The sequence below is a fragment of the Oncorhynchus nerka genome, linkage group LG20 (assembly GCF_034236695.1).
Source record: "Oncorhynchus nerka isolate Pitt River linkage group LG20, Oner_Uvic_2.0, whole genome shotgun sequence".
Lineage (NCBI taxonomy): Eukaryota > Metazoa > Chordata > Actinopteri > Salmoniformes > Salmonidae > Oncorhynchus > Oncorhynchus nerka.
In genome coordinates, this window is record NC_088415.1 from 10,827,753 (window position 1) to 10,834,291 (window position 6,539).

The following is a 6,539-nucleotide window of genomic DNA, read 5'->3' on the forward strand; positions in this document are numbered from 1 at the left end:
GAACTGTATATATCCCAGAGGGCCACCATTTCCCAGGGGTCCAAATGCGCCTTCTGATGCCATTTTTCCTGAAGGGCCCATCACAACAGTAGTGGTGAACAGAGGTTAAAATATAGGAAAACCTGTCACAATCACATTCTGACAAGCTTGAACTGTACTGGATGTAAAATACAGCTGAACTATGTAGCAACTGTTGACTATGTAGCTACTGTCGACTATGTAGCTACTGTTGACTATGTAGCTACTGTTGACTATGTAGCTACTGTCAACTATGTAGCAACTGTTGACTATGTAGCTACTGTCAACTATGTAGCAACTGTTGAATATGTAGCCACTGTCAACTATGTAGCAACTGTTGACTATGTAGCAACTGTTGACTGTGTAGCAACTGTCAACTATGTAGCTACTGTTGACTATGTAGCAACTGTTGACTATGTAGCTACTGTTGACTATGTAGCTACTGTCGACTATGTAGCTACTGTTGACTATGTAGCTACTGTCGACTATGTAGCTACTGTCAACTATGTAGCAACTGTTGACTATGTAGCTACTGTCAACTATGTAGCAACTGTTGACTATGTAGCAACTGTTGACTGTGTAGCAACTGTCAGCTATGTAGCAACTGTTGACTATGTAGCTACTGTCAACTATGTAGCTACTGTCAACTATGTAGCTACTGTCAACTATGTAGCTACTGTCAACTATGTAGCAACTGTTGACTATGTAGCTACTGTTGACTATGTAGCAACTGTCGACTATGTAGCTACTGTCGACTATGTAGCTACTGTTGACTATGTAGCTACTGTTGACTATGTAGCTACTGTTGACTATGTAGCTACTGTCAACTATGTAGCAACTGTTGACTATGTAGCTACTGTCAACTATGTAGCAACTGTTGAATATGTAGCCACTGTCAACTATGTAGCAACTGTTGACTATGTAGCAACTGTCAACTATGTAGCAACTGTTGACTATGTAGCAACTGTTGACTGTGTAGCAACTGTCAACTATGTATCTACTGTTGACTATGTAGCAACTGTTGACTATGTAGCTACTGTTGACTATGTAGCTACTGTCGACTATGTAGCTACTGTCGACTATGTAGCTACTGTCAACTATGTAGCTACTGTTGACTATGTAGCTACTGTTGACTATGTAGCTACTGTTGACTATGTAGCTACTGTTGACTATGTAGCAACTGTCGACTATGTAGCTACTGTCAACTATGTAGCTACTGTTGACTATGTAGCTACTGTTGACTATGTAGCAACTGTCAACTATGTAGCTACTGTTGACTATGTAGCAACTGTTGACTATGTAGCAACTGTCGACTATGTATCTACTGTCATCTATGTAGCTACTGTCAACTATGTAGCAACTGTTGACTATGTATCTACTGTCATCTATGTAGCTACTGTCGACTATGTATCTACTGTCATCTATGTATCTACTGACAGCAGACAAATAGTGAGCAATATGTTTGGAACATCAAATCACAATACAATCGCAGTACATATAGAATCGTGAGAATCGCAATACACATATTGGCACCTAAGTATGGTGATAATTTTGTATCATGAGGCCTGGCAATTCCCAGCCCTAATAGTCTCGCTTCCTTTTTTAAATATGCATTATGCCTATGCATTATCGACCCCACCATACCAAATACCCTCCACCAATGCATTCACTCAGTCTAACTCTCCTCTCCTCTCCTCTCCTCTCCTCTCCTCTCCTCTCCTCTCCTCTCCTCTCCTCTCCTCTCCTCTCCCATCTCTTACTGGTGAAAAGTCTCTTTGTTGATGACTTTCACCAGGGTGTCATTAAGTACTAGGACCTGGAAGGCGTACTCCTGGCTGGAGTCCAGACCTGCCACTGTGGCCCGGCCGCATCAGCTCTGGTTGGTGCACCTCTGGAGGACAGAGGTACACTACATCAACAAAAGTATGTGGACACCCCTTCAAATGAGTGGATTTGGTTATTTCAGCCAAACCCGTTGCTGACAGGTATATAAAATCGAGCACACAGCCACGCAATCTCCATAGACAAACACTGGCAGTAGAATGGCCTGTACCAAAGAGCTCAGCGACTTTCAACGTGGCACCGTCATAGGATGTAAGTGTTAGCTGGAGTGGAGTAAAGTTTGCCACTATTGGACTCCGGAGCAGTGGAAACTGGTTCTCTGGAGTGATTAATCATGTTTCACCATCTGGCAGTCCGACGCACAAATCTGGGTTTGGCGGATGCCAGGAGATCTTTACCTGCCCGAATGCATAGTGCCAACTGTAAAGTTTGGTTGAAGAGGAATAATGGTCTGAGGCTATTTTTCATGGTTCGAGCTAGGCCCCTTAGTTCCAGTGAATGGAAATCTTAACGCTACAGCATACAATGGCATTCTGCTTCCAACTTTGTGGCAACAGTTTGAGGAATCCCCTTTCCTGTTTCAGTATGACAATGCCCCCATGCACAAAGCGAGGTCCATACAGAAATGTTTTGTCAAGATAAGTGTGGAAGAACAGAGCTCTGATCTCAATCCCATCGAACACCTTTGGGATGAATTGGAACGCCTAACATCAGTGCCCAACTTCACTAATACTCGTGGCTGAATGGAAGCAATGTTCCAACATCTAGTGGAAAGCCTTCCCAGACGAGTGGAGGCTGTTATAGCAGCAATGTTCCAACATCTAGTGGAAAGCCTTTCCAGACGAGTGGAGGCTGTTATTGCAGCAGTTTAGCTGGCGTGCTTCATTCAATAATCCACCGGCTTCTCTCCGTCAAAATGCATACAAAATGAATCCCAAACGTTACCAATAAACTTCTCCAAACAAGTCAAACAACGTTTATAATCAAACCTCAGGTACCCTAATACGTAAATAAATTATACAATTAAAGACAGAGAATCGTTATTTTCTTTACCAGAGATAAACAACAAAGAACACCCTCTCATCCACGTGCATGAAAACACTACAGCCAAAATGGGAGCCACTTAGAAAAACTACAAATTCTAGCTAATTTTTCCAAAAACAAGCCTGAAACCCTTTCCAAAGACTGTTGACATCTAGTGGAAGCCCTAGGAACTGCAATCTGGGAGGATTTCCCTTCATATTAAACATTAAAGCCATTGGAAACAGTGGTAGGCTGAATTTTCTGGATGGTTTGTCCCTCGGATTTTCGTATGCCATATCAGTTCTGTTATACTCACAGACATTATTTTAACCGTTTTAGAAACTTTAGAGTGTCTTTTATCCAAATCTACCAATTATACGCATATCCTAGCTTCTGGGCCTGAGTAACAGGCAGTTTACTTTGGGCACTCTTTTCTGAAAGGGGACGGTTCCACCAGTCTGACACGCTCTCTGACCTCACTCGGGGCATGGCTACTTACTATGCACCGTTTTTGGAGATTCTCTTAAACCTCCTAAAATCACATTTCTATCTTAACAAAAATACATGAATCATTTTTCATATTTCATATAAACTTGACAGATAAAGGGGATATACTTTCCAAGTTACAGTATTTACTTTACACCATTTTTAATGACATCACAAAATAGAAACCAATATGATATTAGTTTTCTATAGCTTGTCTCTGACATTTCCCCATGTTCTTATGTTAGAAATATTGTTCCAGTATTCGCTTTAGAAACTGTTTGAGTTTCGGGCGGGAAAAAGTCTGTTAACAAAGAAGATTCCTTGGTGGATTTTAAGAGGCAGGGAGAGAGACTTCTTCTACCTTAAATTTACAACAAGGCGTGAGGTGTCAAAACCCCCACACCAGTTCCCTCCTCTCCTCGTCCGTGGGTGAGAGAAGGTATGGTTATTGTCAACCATTGCCAAGCTAATTTGACCCATTGTGATCCTCACAGGTCATGACAGTGGAAAGGAATTTAATAGAAAGCAGACGTCAGGAGGTTGAAGTCGCCCAGTACGAAGAGCAGTGAGCCACCATCAGGAAATTCGCTTTTCAAGTTGTCAAGCTCATTGAGGAACTCTCAAAGGGCACCTGATGGGCGATAGATGACAATGTTAAGTTTGAGTGGACAGTGACAGCATGGAATTCAAATTAGGAGATGGACAGGTGAGAGAGAGAGAGAAAATAGATAATCTCCATGTAGGAGAAATGAGTAGCCCTGTTCTACCATCACAATGACCAGATGCTCTCGGACACATCAGATAGACAGTCTATCAGCTCTGGCTGGGTCACCTCTTTAGGCCAGATATATCAACACATCAGACAGTCTATCAGATTGTCATAGAGGTGAGAAAGCTACTGACAGACACATAGACAGCTGACAATGGTCCCTCCTCCCCTACATAATGGTCCCTCCTCCCCTTCATAATGGTCCTCCTCCCATTCATAATGGTCCCTCCTCCCCTTCATAATGCTTCCTCCTCCCATTCATAATGGTCCCTCCTCCCCTTCATAATGGTCCCTCCTCCCCTACATAATGGTTCCTCCTCCCATTCATAATGGTCCCTCCTCCCCTTCATAATGGTCCCTCCTCCCCTTGGTGGTGGAGGCGATAGTGTTGGTAGTGGAGATGGAGGTGGTGGAGGTGGTGGTGGAGGTGGTGGTGGTGGTGGTGGTGTGAGGTACATTTACATTTACATTTAAGTCATTTAGCAGACGCTCTTATCCAGAGCGACTTACAAATTGGTGCGTTCACCTTAAGACATCCAGTGGAACAGCCACTTTACAATAGTGCATCTAAATCTTTTAAGGGGGGGGGTGGTGAGAAGGATTACTTTATCCTATCCTAGGTATTCCTGAAAGAGGTGGGGTTTCAGGTGTCTCCGGAAGGTGGTGATTGACTCCGCTGTCCTGGCGTCGTGAGGGAGTTTGTTCCACCATTGGGGGGCCAGAGCAGCGAACAGTTTTGACTGGGCTGCGCGGGAACTGTACTTCCTCAGTGGTAGGGAGGCGAGCAGGCCAGAGGTGGATGAACGCAGTGCCCTTGTTTGGGTGTAGGGCCTGATCAGAGCCTGGAGGTACTGAGGTGCCGTACCCCTCACAGCTCCGTAGGCAAGCACCATGGTCTTGTAGCGGATGCGAGCTTCAACTGGAAGCCAGTGGAGAGAGCTAACAGTGTTAGAGAGAGCTAAGAGTGTTAGCAGGGCTGTGTATCTGTGGACGTGTATCTGTGGATGTGTATCTGTGGATGTGTATCTGTGGATGTGCATTTTGTTTGTAGGTTTTTGAGTAGGTTGTAAAACGTTTTCAGGCCTCCCGTTATGGAAAAGGAGCCCTCCCCTCCCACATCCCCATTCAAATCTGTCTCTTGTTTTCGTCTCATTGCCATAATTTCCATTGGGGACTTCCTAACAATCCTCTTCTTTCATGTGTCTCTCTCTGTTCTCCTCTCAAGCTGTCCCGGTCAGCTCAAAGCAGGCCCTGTGTTTTCTCCACTGCGATAGTCAGAGGGACTAGAAATTCGTTTAAGGCCTGGGGTCGAAGGTCAGTTTGAAGGCACCATATGCGCATGACATCATGGCCCGAACAGCACTGTGTGGCAGGGGCGCAGAGGACTGCAGACATGAATCACAGCACTCACTGTTGATGCCTGACTTTAGGCATCGCGTCATTCAGAGAGGTGGGGGCTGGGACAGGGGTAAGGGGCAAAGGTCTCTGTTCATATGGAAATGCTAAAGTAGCGTCCCTGCTTCTTGTTCTGGCAGAGGATCAGAGTGGAGCGGGAGACTGAGGGTCAAGGCCCCACACTCCCATGAATAACAACAACAACCCACGCGCTGCCAAAGACCCAGAAAGCATCAGCCATCACTGCACTGTTGCACACTGATAATAACACATCAAAACAGCACACAAAGTTTGTGCATTTTGCTTACATGAGGAATTAATTTTGCTGACATGAGTCTGCATGTCAGACAGACATCTACATGTCAGTCTGGAGAGAATGCACAACGCCAGGGGCTCTGTATGCTTCTACAGCTAAAGCCCAGGGGGTCATCTAGTCAGCACATCTAGACCTACATTATATCAAACTGCTATCAATGAGGGAACTGGAATGTGACCAGCAGCACCAGGTAAAGCCCCATTAGCACTGGGAAGAGGTGACCAGCAGCACCAGGTAAACCCATCAGCACTGGGAAGAGGTGACCAGCAGCACCAGGTATAGCCCCATTAGCACTAGGAAGAGGTGAGTAGCAGCACCAGGTAAAGCCCCATCACCAGGTAAAGCCCCATCAGCACTGGGAAGAGGTGAGCAGCAGCACCAGGTAAAGCCCCATCACCAGGTAAAGCCCCATCAGCACTGGGAAGCCAGGTCAGAGGCAGTTAAGAGGCATGATAAACCTGGAGACCAGAAAACAAAGGTTATGACAGTAGTTAATAGCATAGTTCCTCATTATTGTCATTACCGGTGAATATTGCCATCAGTGAATGAACTAGTTGAAGCACTACTACGCACTGCTGATTAGGAAGCACAGTTCCCCTTTTCAGACAGACTGCATGTAACAAGTTCCCTGGGAAACAATGTCTGTCAGATCAGTACATGAAAGCCAGGACAGTAAATGTAAATAAGTTT